We start from the raw sequence: 14,680 nt of genomic DNA on the forward strand, positions 1-14,680 counted from the left end.
TACCTCGCACACGTAAGCACGCAGAAATGTTATTTTTATCATATAAAAAAAAGGGTAACATGTTTGCAGGGGGAAATCATTGAAATGAGGAAGCTATTTCACAGGCAGGGTCTATTTTCATTTGGAAGTTTAGTATGGTTAATTTCGTACTCCCTCTGCTTCTGCGGCTTTTTCCTGCTCAGACTACACTTACATGTAAACCCACGTGGTGAAGGGAAGATTAAAGGAAATGAAACCTCTACTCACAACCAGAACCATGTAAAAATATATAGTCCGTGGAGCTCAGTTGGAAAGGAACAAAACCGAGCCATGTTTGGGGAGTTCTGTAGTAGAAGCAGAGAACGTGTGTCTTTTTTACTTTTCTGTTCTAATGACAGGGAAAAATCACATTGTTTGAGTAAACTTAAAATGTCAACTTCCTGCATGACTGAGCTCAATATTTTAGCTCAGAAATTGGGCTCAGTGGGAAAAGGGGGGGGGACCCTAAAAACTTCATTTCTAGAAAATACAGTGGTGAAGAGATGTTTCAAAGTAGCCTGTGCTTGGGCTGGGGCGGGGCCGGGAGTGATGGGGGGGGGGGGGTGGTTAGTGCAAAATACTGTCTAAACAGAAACCATATAATAAGTAACTTCCTAGAAAAGCCTCTTGTCTTTGTCATATCTTTGAAGTTCTGCCATCTAGGCCTCATAAGCACAATGTCTGGCTCAGATATTAAGCACCGGGACATTATCAGGCCCTCTGCAAGATGGGAGGGTGCCCTCCACAGTGCTCATCTTCACGGGGAGAAGGCTCTAGAACCTTCCGGGGGGCTAAGAACCAGTCAAGTGGGTGCTTCTCTCCACAGGACTTCCCACATTAGTGACAAGAATGCACAGAAGTAGCCCTATTCACCTTGGTTGTGAAAAGAGATCGCCACACTACTAGTAATTAGTACCCACAGAGAGGGTTTCTTTTCCCAAAAAACTCTACACATTAACTTAAAGTCAGCACTAATCATCCTCACTTTGCAAGATGAAAAACGTGACAGGCAGCGAAAAAAGTCTATTTTTTCAAGATGTCAGAAGATGAGTTTTCAAATTCGTTTTTAGCTCAAAGAAGCAGGTATGTAGCATTAAGTTACCTAGCCCATGAATCACCAAAAAATGTATTAATCACGCCTTCGTTATATCAGGATTCACTGGGTGTGTTAGACATATCTAAGGCAGAAGAACCTCTTCCCCCAGATACAGCTATCCTTCTAAGATTTTCCAGCCCCATCTTAAATAATAACCAACTCTGTACTTACTGCAAAGGCTCTCGCTTCTCGCGCCTCCTGGGAGCTGCTGACCTCAATCAGCAAGCCAGCCGCACTATTCTGGGGTCTGGTGCTGGCCAGGGAGGAAAACCACACTCAAGGGGCCCGGGCAGTGAGCATTTGAGCAATGCTTCACTCAGGAAGCAGGCGGTTCTCTGCTCTCCAGGGCTTCTGACGGCCTCTCCCCTCTCCCTCTCCCTCCCTCCCTCCCTCCCTCTGTCTCTCACAATCTCTCTCCCTTTTCTCTCTCTCTCTCTCTGACTCTCATACACACACAGAGTGCAAAATCATTTCTATCCTACTGGTTCCTGAATACTTACTTTGTACCTCTCAAAAACATAATGATTTAAAGATATAGGCGTGCGCGCGCGCGCACACACACACACACACACACACACACACACAGATATAGGCTGACAAATTTCTGGCTGTTTCCCGAGATAATCAAACAGAAAAAAAAACAAAAAAAAACAACCCAGGCTGTCTTCAAAGGTGAGTTTGCCCTGAAGCCTCAGGGCCCCTCACTTGCCATAACCTGAGGGCTGTAGAATGTTCTAAGGGGGGTGGGGAAGTCAGGTTATGATCCAGAAGCATTTCAAAGCCGGCAGCTCTAATGAGCGGACTGAAGCTTGCTCAGAGATAAAGCATCTAAACCTCCAAGCCCCCCTGTCACTTGTCATTTCTTTCTTCATTCTAAAGATTTCCATACCTAATTTTGAATTCCGAGAGCTCCAGAATTATCTGAACATGCTCACAAAACCTGAGGTCCACGAATCCTGCTGCTACAGATGGCCCCGTGATGATGAGATTGCCCGTAACAACATGGAAGAAATTCTGTGGAGGTAAATCAGCAAAGTGTGTTATATCTACCCTCACCAAGAACTGCAGTCATCAGGGCCGGGCTGAGCTTAGTCACTGCTGGAGTTAGCTGGAGTTTAATTGCTATTATACCAGATAATAGGTGTGAAAAGCAGCCCCCTAGCTCTTTCTTGGCAGAGGAAGTTTTCAGAGCCTCACTGAGGCTGAATGCCCCGGGGAGCACTGTAATGCCACACCCCCCATATGCAGACGTTGCCTTTCTAATGACAGATCACAGTAAGGAGCTGTGTGGTCAGGCAGTTTAGAGCTGGCCTTCCCCTGTAAGAGCTGTTATTACAACTGTGGCCCCGTGCCACTCTGGCAAACACTGCTGCCTTTGGTGGCCCTCCCTCTTTGCCCTAAAGAAATCAAGAGACAATGCATGGGACCTGCTCTCACTGAAGAATATCCATCCTCCTGGGGGTTGGGGGAATAAAGGTACCTAACTCATGGGGTTGGGGGCACTGTGGCCCAGACACAGGAGGTGGTAGTGGATGGGACTCTACGAGTGATGAAACTCCAGCTCAGCCTCGCTCAAGCAAAATGGCAACTTACTGGCTTGACTAACTGGAAAGTCTAGGGATGAATTCAAGCTGGCTTCAGGCCAGGAGACCTGGAGGTTCAAACGTCATCGGGACTTTCTTTTCATCACCTTTCAGCTCAGCTTCCCTAGGTTCCATTCCTTCAAACAGCGGTGCTCTTAGGACGGGAAAGGCTTTCCTAGAGGCATTCCATGATAAAGATTCCAAGTCTTTAGCATTCAAGACCTTGGGAGAGAGGGACTCCTCAGAAAGGAAACTTAACGTTGACAACACTGTCCAGAAAGACCTGGGTGACTGACAGCCCCACGAGTTATAAGAAGAGCAGTTCCCAAAAGCAAAAAAACACACACACACACACACACACAAAACAAAAAAAACCCAAAATGCTACACAGGCAAAAAGATACAAACTAGTGCCCCGGATTAAGCCATTCATGTGATTGTGTCTTACTTCCCCAATTTGATTGTAAATCTATTAATAGAAGGATGTACACAAAGTATTAAGAGTGGTTATCTCTGATATTGTGGGTCATTTATTTTTTAAACTCACACTGTATCTTCTAAATTTTCTAAAAATAGGGGCACCTGGGTAGTTCAGTCAGTTGGGCATCAGTTCAGCTTAGTCATGATTTCACTGTTTGTGGGTTGCAGCCCCGCATCAGACTCTGTGCTGACCGCTCGGAGCCTGGAGCCTGCCTCAGATTCTGTGTCTCCCTCTCTCTCTGCCCCTCCCCTGCTCACACTCTGTCTCTCTCTCTCTCAAAAATAAAAATAAAACCTTTAGGGGCGCCTGGGTGGCGCAGTCGGTTAAGCGTCCGACTTCAGCCAGGTCACGATCTCGCGGTCCGTGAGTTCGAGCCCCGCGTCAGGCTCTGGGCTGATGGCTCGGAGCCTGGAGCCTGTTTCCGATTCTGTGTCTCCCTCTCTCTCTGCCCCTCCCCCGTTCATGCTCTGTCTCTCTCTGTCCCAAAAATAAAAAAAAAAAAAAAACAAAAAAAAATAAAAAAATAAAAAAAAAATAAAACCTTTAAAAATTTTTAATTTTCTAAAAATAATAAAAATTATTAAATTGTATAATAACACAATACATTTTAAGTTTATTTATTTATTAATTTAAAATATCTGCATGCTAAACAAATCCTGCTTACAAGCAAAAATATATAGAATATCTATGAATAAATCTGGTAAGAAAATTACAGTCACGCCCCACCCAAATCTATAACATTTTACTGAACAACAGAAGAGAGGACTGGATGAAAAAATATACCATGATATTCCACTTAAATATTCATTCTCCACAAAATAATTGTATAAATGTATTATAGTTCCAATAAAAATTCTAATAGGGTTAAGAGGTGTGAAAATGCTCTATATTTCTTTTTTTTTAAACTTTATTTATTTTGAGAAAGAACGTGTACAAATGGGGGAAGGGCAGAAGGAGGGAGAGAGAGAGAATCCTAAGCAGGGTCCACACTCACCACTAAGCCCATTGCAGAGCTCGATCCCACAACCATGAGATCGTGACTTGAGCCAAAATTGAGTCAGACACATAACCGACTGAGCCACCCACGTGCCCCAAGAATTTTGATTAAAATAAAGATCACATTACTAATCTGAGGATAAAGAATGGATTGTTTTTAAAAATGGTATTGGGAAATTTGGTTCATCATTTGGGGAAAAAAAAGAAAAGACTCCTACCTCACACCGTATACCCAAATGAATTCTGATAAACATTTAAGTGGAGGAAAAAAATAAAAAGAAGCATTATAAGAAGTAGAAGAGAGGAGACTGTATCTGAACCTGAACAAGGTGAGAAAGGCCTCTGAGCCCACACACAAAGGCAGAATACATAAAAAAGAAACAGATTTGACTTTGAAGATAAAAATCTTTGGGGCACCTGGGTGGCTCAGTCAGTAAAGCAACCTACTCTTGATTTAGGCTCAGGTCATGATGTCACGGTTCATGGGTTTGAGCCCCACGTCAGGCTCTGTGCTGACACTGTGGAGCCTGCATGAGATTCTCTCTTCCCCTTTCTCTGTTCCTCCCTAACTTGTGCTCTCTCTCTCTCCCTCTCAAAATAAACAAAAAAAATATTTTAAGGGATGCCTGGGTGGCTCAGTCGGTTGAGCGTCTGACTTCGGCTCAAGTCATGATCTCATGGTTTGTGGGTTCAAGCCCCACGTTGGGCTGTGTGCTGACAGCTCGGGGCCTGGACCCTGTGTCAGATTCTGTGTCTCCCTCTCTCTCTCTCTGCCCCTCCCCTGCTCACACTCTGTGTCTTTCTCTCTCTTTCTCTTTCAAAAATAAATAAACATTAAAAATAATTAATTAGGGGCGCCTGGGTGGCTCAGTCGGTTGAGCGGCCGACTTCGGCTCAGGTCACGATTTCGCAGTCCGTGAGTTCAAGCCCCGCATCAGACTCTGTGCTGACAGCTCGGAGCCTGGAGCCTGTTTCAGATTCTGTGTCTCCCTCTCTCTGACCCTCCCCGTTCATGCTCTGTTTCTCTCTGTCTCAAAAATAAATAAATGTCAAAAAAAAATTTTTTTAATTAAATAAATAAATAAATAAATATTTAAAAAACCAACCTCTGTTAATAACAAAAATCCTGTAAATAAAACATAAATGCCAATGACAAGATGAGACAAACATCTCTGCATGACCTTTGTTTCAGTTATTCTATTTGTAGGAATGTATCCTAAGAAAATAATCATGAATATATACAAAACTGTATGCATGGCAATTATGAGTTTATCCTTGATTATAACAATGACAACAAAGGAAATAATTAAAAGTCTAATTGATTAGATTATTGTAGGTAGATCCATGCAATTAAACATTATGCAGCCATTAAAAGCGATACTATATCTATGGGGCGCCTGGGTGGCTCAGTTGGTTAAGCATCTGGCTTCAGCTCAGGTCATGATCTTGCAGTTCGCGGGTTCGAGCCCCGCGTTGGGCTCTGTGCTGACAGCTCAGAGCCTGGAGCCTGCTTTGGATTCTGTGTCTCCCTCTCTCTGCCCCTCTCCTGCTCATGCTCTGTCTCTCTCTCTCTAAAATAAATAAGCATTAAAAAATTTTTTTTTAAATATTCCTTATGATGTAAATGTAAAAATCCTTAATAAAATACCAACAAACCAAATCTAGCAACACATATAAGGACTATACACCATGATCAAGTGGGATTTATCCCAGGAATTCAAAGTTGGTCCAACCTGTGACAACCAACCAATGTAATACACCATATTGATAAAATAAAGGACAAAACCACAGGATTGTGCACGAATAGGTACAGAAAAAGCACTTGATAAAATCCAATACACTTTCATAATAAAAATACTTAACAAACTAGGAATAAAAAGGAGACTCCTCAACTTGACAAAGGCCAAACTACAAACATCACACTTAATGATGTAAACCTAAAAACAAAACAAAACAACAAACAAAAAAAAAATTGTGCAAACCTGAAATACTTCCTCTAAGATCAGAAACAAGATAAAGATGTCTCTGCTCTCACCACTTCTGGTCAACATTATAGCAGCAGAGTCTTTAGCCAGGGAAATTAGGCAATAAAAAGAAAGGCACCAGATCAGTAAGAAAATTATAACCATACCTATTATCTCATGATCATATATGCAGAAAAATCTCCAAAAAAATCTACAACAAAACACAGCTAATAAACCTGTTCGGCAAAGTTGTAGGATTCAAGATCATTATACATAAATCATTTTCATTTCTATATACTTGCAGTGAACAATCCAAAATATTAAGAAAACAATTCTATTTATAATAGCACCAAAAGGAATAAAATACTTAGAAATGTATTTAATAAGATATACGCAATAGTTGTACACGAAAAACTATGAAATATTGAAAAAAATTAAAGAAGTCTTAAATGGACAGACATCTCATGTGCATGTATTATAAGATGGCAATACTCCTCGAATTGATCTACAGATTCAACACAATCCCTGTCAAAATCCCACCTGCTCTTTTTGCAGAAATTGATAAGCTAATTCTTTAACTCGTATGGAAATGCAAGGGACTAGGATAATCAAAACAATCTTGAAAAGAACCAAGTTGGAAGATCATACTTCCAAATTTTCAAACTTACTAGAAAACTATAGCAATCAACACTGTGTGGTATTGACACAAGGAGAGACATAAGCAGGTCAATGACACAGAATTGAGAGTCCATAAAGGAACCGATGCATTTACGGAAGTTGATTTTTGACAAGAACGCTGAGACCATTCAATTTGTCTTTTCAACAGATGATGCTGGGGCAACTGGATATCCATATACAGAAGAATGAAAGTAGATTCCTATCTCATACCACATACAAAAATTACCTCTAAAATATAACAGGTAAAAATATAAAAATCTTAGAAGAAAACATTAAGTGTAAAACTTCATGACCCTGGATTGGCAATGTTTTCTCAGATATTAAACACAAGCAACAAACCATAAAGTCTATAAATTAGACTTGATAAAAAAAAAAACAACCTTTTGTGCTTCAGAGGGCAGTGAAAATATAACCCACATAGTGGAAGAAAATGTTTGCAAATCATATGTCTGTTAAGGATCTATTATCCAGAATATATAAAGAACTCTTACAACTCAATAATAAAAGGACAAATAACTAAAAATGGGCAAAGGATTCAGACAGACATTTCTCCAAAGAGAATATAAAATATACAAATGGTGGGGCACCCGGGTGGCTCAGTCAGTTAAGAGTCTGACTTCGGCTCAGGTCATGATCTTGTAGTTCATGGGTTCAAGCCCCATATCGGGCTCTGTGCTGACAGCTCTCTCTCAAAAATGAATAAACATTAAAATTTTTTTTTTTTTTAAAAACCACACCCTTGGGGCACCTGGGTGGCTCAGTCGGTTGAGCATCCGACTTCGGCTCAGGTCACGATCTCATGGTTCATGAGTTCGAGCCCTGTGTCAGACTCTGCTGACAGCTCAGAGCCTGGAGCCTACTTCAGATTCTGTGTCTCCCTCTCTCTCTGCACCCACCCCACTCATGCTCTCTTTCTCTCAAAAATAAATAAACGTTAAAATAAATAAATAAATAAATAAATAAATAAATAAATAAATAAATGTTAAAAAAATTTTTTTTAAATGGGGGTGCCTAGGTGGCTCAGTCAGTTAAGCACCCAACTCTTAATTTTGGTTCACATCATTGATCTCACAGTCTGTGGGATCGAGCCCTCTGTCAGGCTCTGCTCTGACAGTGTGCAACCTCCTGGGGTTCTCTCTCCCCCTCTCTCACTGTCCCTCCCTCACTTATGCACATGCATGCTCTCTGCCTCTCAAAATAAATAAACTTTTTGAAAAATGACTGTTCTTGGCACTCCTGTTGAAGATCAGTAGGCTATATATGCATGAACTTAACGTCTCAGGTCTCTGTTCTATTCTATTGGTTTATACATCTGTCTTTATGTCAGTACCATGTTGTTTTGATTACTGTAGCTTTCTTATATACATATAGTTATTTTTTTTAATGTTTATTTACTTTTGAGAGGGAGGGGAGGGGCAGAAAGAGGGAGACACAGAATCCAAAGCAGGCTCCAGGCTCTGAGCTGTCAGCACAGAGCCCAACATGGGGCTCAAACTCATGAACCACAGGATCATGACCTGAGCCAAAGTCGGACATCTAACTGATTGAGCCACCCAGGGTCCCTGTTTTTGTATATTTTTAAACCAGGAAGTGTGATGTCCCCAGCTTTGTTCTTCTTTCTCTGGATTGATTTGGCTATTCGTGTTTTCTTTGTGGTTCCATACGAATTTTAGAATTGTTTTTTCTATTTCTACAACAAATACCATTGGGATTCTAATAGGGTTTGAAATGAATCTGTAATGGGGAAAGGACAGTTTCTTCAGTAAATGGTGTTGAGAAAACTAGATAGCCACATGCAAAAGAATGAAACTGAACCCTTGTACCATAGATAAAATCAACTCAAAATGGGTTAAAGAATTAAACATAAGACCTGAAACTCTAACACGCCTAGAAAAAACAAGGCAAAAAACCTTCATGACATTGGTCTTGGTAATGATTTCATCAATATGACACTAAAGCCACAAGCAACAAACACAAAAACAATCACAACCACATCAAACTAAAAAGGCTTCTGCACAGCAAAGGGAAATAATCAACAAAGTAAAAAGGCAACCTATAGAATGGGAGAGAATATTTGCAAACCATAAATCTGATAAGGGGTTCATCTCCAAAATAGACAAGGAACTCCTACAACTCAATAGTGAAGAACAAAAACAGAAAACCTAATAACTGATTAAAAGATGGGCTAAGGACTTGAATAGACGTTTCTTCAAAGACACACAAATAGCCAACAGATATGTAAGAAAATGATCAACATCACTAATCATCAGGGAAACATAAATCCTAATCTCAATGAGATATCTCACTTCACACCTGCTGTGATGGCTATTATAAAAAACATGAAAGACAAGTGTTGGTGAGGATGTGAAAAAGTTGGAACTCTTGTACATTACTGGTGAGAACACAAAAATGGTTCTGCCAGTATGGAATAGTATATGGAGGTTCCTCAAAAATTAGAAGTACCATATGATCCAACAATTCCACGTCTGGGTATTTATCCAAAAGAACTGAAATCAGACTCTTTAAGACATTATTAGTACTCTCATGTTCATTGTGGCACTATTCACAATAGCGAAGATGTGGAAACAACCTGAATGTCCATTGACAGATGAATGGATGAAGATGTGAGATACACACACACACATACGCACACGCACACGCACACGCACACACACACACTGGAATCTTATTTAGCTTTCAAAAGAAGGAAATTCTGCAATATTTAACAAGCTGGATGAAACGTGAGGACATTCTGCTAAGTGAAATAAAGGAGTCACAGAAAGACAAAAACTGCATTGATTCTCCTTACCTGAGGTATCTAGAACAGTCAAATTCATAGAATCAAAGAGTGGAATGGTGGTTGCCAGGGGCCGGGGGAAAGGGGAAATGGGAAGTTACCAATCAATGAGCATAAAGTCTTAGCTAAGCAAGATGAATAAACTCTAGACGTCTGCTATACAATACTGTACCTATAGGCAACAACAATACTGTATACACTTAAAAATTTGCTAAGAGGTTAGATCTCATGTTAAATTCTCTTATCACAATAAGTAAAATTCAAAAAATAAAATAAATTACAAAAAAGGGTTATCTCCGGTTCGTAGTATTAACTGCCATTATGCTTTAAAGATTTTTCTACACTGGTTGCAATGAACACATAATAGGTTTACAATTTAAAAAATACTATTTAGGGGCGGGCGCCTGGGTGGCTCCGTCAGTTAAGCATCCAACTTTGGCTCAGGTCACGATCTCACATTTCGTGGATTCGAGTTCCGCATTGGGCTTTCCCTCTCAGCACAGAGCCCACTTCAGATCCTCTGTGAACCAGCCCCCCACCACCGCTCTCTCAAAAATAAATAAACAAAAAAATTAAAAATAAATAAGTAATATTATTTAGGCATAAGAACTATTATCTATCATGAGAGCATTAGACTCTATTTGTGACTGATGGCTTATATTGCAGAAACTAAGCTCATTTGATGCAAAGAAGATTTGTGTGTGTGTGTGACCCAAAGACTTCTTTTTTGAGAGACAGAGAGAGAGAGAGAGAGAGACCTCGAGTGAGCAGGGGAGGGGGGCAGAGGGAGAGAGAATCCCAAGCAGGCTCCATGCTCTGCGTGAAGCCCAGTGCAGGGCTCGATCCCACGACCCTGGGATCACAACCTGAGCTGAAATCAAGAGTTGGACGCTTGGGGCGCCTGGGTGGCTCAGTCGGTTAAGTGGCCGACTTCAGCTCAGGTCATGATCTCGCGGTCCGTGAGTTCGAGCCCCGCGTCGGGCTCTGTGCTGACAGCTCAGAGCCTGGAGCCTGTTTCAGATTCTGTGTCTCCCTCTCTCTGACCCTCCCCCATTCATGCTCTGTCTCTCTCTGTCTCAAAAATAAATAAACGTTAAAAAAAAATTTAAAAAAAAAAAAAAAAAAAAAAAAGAGTTGGACGCTCAACTGACCGGGCCACCCAGGTGTTCTCAGACTTCCTTAATTGTAGAAATAATTAAACCCCGGATGAGACATCCTTTGCAAGGACTGAAATCTCTACTCTTGGACTGTCTAGGAAAGAACAGGGTCAGACGATGGGCTACAATGGCACGCTGAGGAATTCATTTGCACAGAGGCTGGGCAGTGTCAGGGTGGTCTAGCTCCAAGAGCTGGACGGAGGAGTCCGGACCAATGCTGAAGGAAACCTCTGTGCAGGCTGAGCTCCTAAGCGCCTCCGTGGGAAACCCGCCAGCTCTCTACAGAACAGAATTTCCTAAACCTTAGCCAAAAATTGAAGCCTAAAAATGCGCTGTTTTGCTCTTGCAAAATAAATTTATCAACTCTAAAAATAACTAGGACAAAGCCAAAAGATGAAAGCCACTCTGAATGGGTTTCAAACAGATGTGTGACAAATTTTTGCAAAGACTGTCAGGAGTCAGATCCTCAGGACTCTTGCATTAGCCGGGAGGTACCCAAGAGAATCTGTTATTATTATTTTTTAATGTTTATTTATTTCTGAGAAAGAGAGAGAGCATGAATGAGGGAGGGGCAGAGAGAGAGAGGGACAGAGGATCCAAAGCGGGCTCTGTGCTGACAGCAGCAAACCCAACCCTGGGGTTCGGATTCATGAACCATGAGCTCATGACCCGAGCCGAAGTCAGAGGCTCAACCGACTGAGCCACCCAGGTGCCCCCAAGAGAATCTGTTATGATGCAGGGTGAAAGGACACGCTCCCAGGGCAAAGGTGGTGAAGATCTTCATGGGTCTCTAAGCTTCATCCAGCAGCAGCAGGTCAGTGCTTATTACTGGAAAATGAGTATAAATAGCAAGTGTTTATCTGATGAGTCGGTAGATCGTAATGAACGTGCTAGTCCACTAAATACAATCTGAAACTTGACATCTGCATGTAGTATCGAAATATATTGCACTTCTTTGTAAATATCTATAAAGCCTGACCATAAACACTCATTCTGACTAAGAGGAACTTGACTTCTATGTTAACCTAACCATCTCTTTAGAGGACTTTTTAATTTCGTTCTAAAACATAGCATTTCACTGTGAGAAATTACACAGAGAGAAGTAATTACGGAGGGAGACACATTGCCCCGGGAAAGTGGTGGTTAGTGAAGTTGGCCTTCTTATGAGCCGCGAGGCAAGGGTCATCACATCCTTCCCAAGAGAACATAAAGGGGAGGCCCTTTCTGTAAACGCACAGTTGGGACCAAGAAGTTTGTTGGCTTACAAGTTACCATACGCTATGTTTTCTTTTTTTCATAGTTGTATGTTTTTTTGTTTATGTTTATTTACTGATTCCTTTTGAGAGAGAGAGGGAGGGCAAGAAGGAGAGGGGCAGAGAGAGAGGGAGAGAGAATCCCAAGCAGGCCCCACACTGTCAGCCTGGAGCCCCACGCAGGGTTCAAACTCCCGAACTGAGAGATGACGACCTAAGCCGAAGTTGGACACTTAACCGACTGAGCCACCAGGTGCCCCTGATACATTTTTGTTTGTTTGTTTGTTTGTTTGTTTGTTTTTTAAGAAAAGCCCTGCTGTAGGGGTGCCTATAGTCAGTCAGTTATGCTTTGACTCTCGGTTTCGGCTCAGGTCGTGATCTCACGTTTTCATGAGTTCCAGCCCTGAGCCTGCTTGGGATTCTCTCTCTCATTCCCTCTCTCTCCACCCCTCCCCCGCTCACACTGGCTCTCTCTCTCTCTCAAAATAAACAAACTTAAATTACAAAATAAATTAAAGAAAATCCTTTAAGAACAAAACAAAAAAGGGGCGCCTGGGTGGCTCAGTCGGTTAAGCAGCCGACTTCGGCTCAGGTCATGATCTCGCGGTCCATGAGTTCGAGCCCCGCATCGGGCTCTGTGCTGACAGCTCAGAGCCTGGAGCCTGTTTCAGATTCTGTGTCTCCCTCTCTCTGACCCTCTCCCGTTCATGCTTTGTCTCTCTCTGTCTCAAAAATAAACGTTAAAAAATATTTTTAAAAACAAAACAAAAAAACAACACTGCTGTAGCACCGGGTTGATTCACATGCCTGAATCCTGAGACATCACATCGCCACGAGGTGAGTCTGGCTCCAGAGATGGACCTCCCCCCACACCCCCCATGGTCTCCCCTCCTCAGCACTGACCACCTTCTGCTTCTAGGGATACACCTGCCACCCACACTGCACTTCCCTCCTGGGCTGTGTGAAAATGCTGAGTGAGGCTATGCATATGTTTGAATTTGTTTAATTAGCCAGGAATAGGGAAGCAGCGACTCTTTTGGTTTCCAAGCAGATGTTAAACTAATTTTGGGAAAGAACAAGAGCCCCAGAGAGTCTGAAGAATGACTCAGCTTCAGTCCCTCACAAGTTCCGTGGCACCTGGGGACATGTCTCTCCGTGGACTCTCCTGCCATCAGGATTCCGAATCTGCAAGAGCCCTCCCAGACCTCCGGCTGCTCTTCCCCCAGTCGTCTCGCTACCACAATCCCTCCCAGCCTGGTCTGCTCCCCAGTCTCAGGTTCCCCTCCTCCCCTGCCAGACTCACATTGCCCCCACCCCCACCCATTCTGAACCCCAAGATCCTTCCACCATGCTCCTCACCAGTCCCTGGATGCCTTTACTGCGGCCCTGCTCAGTCAGCCACCAGTCAGGGGCTGCTATGTTCCCAGCCTGGGTCTCCCAAGGGAACTATAAAGACAGAACTCGCCCGAGGCCACGTGGCCCTTGGTATCCCCGAGCCACTGATGTGTTTCACTCTAACTGGCTTCTCGCGGAGCCTTCCAAAAAAGCATTTATTTTAAGAACATCTCGGTCAAGTTTAATTCAGAAAGGGAGGGTCATTAGCTTGACTGTGAGCACAGGTCAGGCACTATTCTCCAAGTCAGCCGTATCATTAACAAAGCTGATCTCTGATCTCCATCAGCCTGATTCCTGAACTATATTTGTGATGGCAGGGGTGGGGAAGAATGATGCCGACAATTCTTTTCCACACCCCCAGCAACACCCTTTGACCTCTGGTCCCACCTTCCTCTGTGTGCGGGAAGGGAAAACTAGATAGCCTTCCCTAAATCCACAGAAAGTGGAAGGAAGAAATGAATACAGTTAGAAGCAGCAGTTAATGAAACGAAAACATTTTTTAGAATGGTCTTGAAGATTAAAAAAAACTAAAATTAAAAACAAGAAAGAGGACGTAATTACATACATGGCTTTGTAAAACTAGGCAAAACAGATAATTTTCCAGGAAAACACAGATTACCGAAATTAACTCAAGAAGAAACAAACAGTCCCATAGAAAAAGGGCAAAGGATAAGAAAAGGCAATTCACAAAAGGAAAAATACTATAAACATGAAAAGATACTTAGCCTACCTAGCATCCAACAAACACAAACTAAAGCAATAACATATTTTTAAAAGTCCATTGCATGGATGAATATATTTGCAAGGGATAAGAGCGTTAGCAAAAATGTAGGAAATACACACTTGTGCACAGTTGTGCGTGTGGCTCCTTGGATGCAGCTGGGAGTAGAGATTGTAAAGAGGGACTTCTCATATTTTACTCTACTTCTATATTTGAATTTTCATAAAAATATGTTTTTTTGTATTATACCTGAAATTTTATTTTTTTAATTAATTTATTTTTTTAATGTTTGTTTATTTTTGAGAGAGAGAGGGAGAGCGAGCGAGTGGGGGAGGTGCAGTGAGAGACCGGGACAGAGGATCCAAAGCGGGCTCTGTGCTGACAGAAAATGGTAATTTGAGATAAGGCCATAGGTTGTAAAATAGTTTATGGGTCTGAAACATAGTAAGTAAGAAAAGGAGAAAGAGAAAAATAAGCAGCAAAGTGCAGACTGGATACGATATAGAAAACCACACGGGGCGCCTAGATGGCTCAGTCGGTTG

The 14,680-nt window shown here is 42.1% G+C and overlaps 1 protein-coding gene across 11 annotated transcripts in view; it reads right to left on the reverse strand.

The window, feature by feature from the left end:
- Positions 1 to 14,680, reverse strand: part of SPECC1 (sperm antigen with calponin homology and coiled-coil domains 1) — a 283,584-nt gene that overhangs the window by 224,814 nt on the left and 44,090 nt on the right. Inside the window, exon 6 of one of the 11 annotated variants that reach the window (XM_078437669.2) lies at positions 2,004 to 2,128. The exons of 9 other annotated variants lie outside the window; for them this stretch is intronic. The gene's annotated coding sequence lies outside the window, so the exon portion shown is untranslated. Of the gene's footprint in view, positions 1 to 1,285; positions 1,431 to 2,003; positions 2,129 to 14,680 lie in introns of those variants that run through there. One more of the 11 variants, XM_078437670.2, reaches the window with a different exon arrangement.

This window comes from Panthera onca, chromosome E1 (genome assembly GCF_046562875.1).
Source record: "Panthera onca isolate mPanOnc1 chromosome E1, mPanOnc1 haplotype 2, whole genome shotgun sequence".
NCBI lineage: Eukaryota > Metazoa > Chordata > Mammalia > Carnivora > Felidae > Panthera > Panthera onca.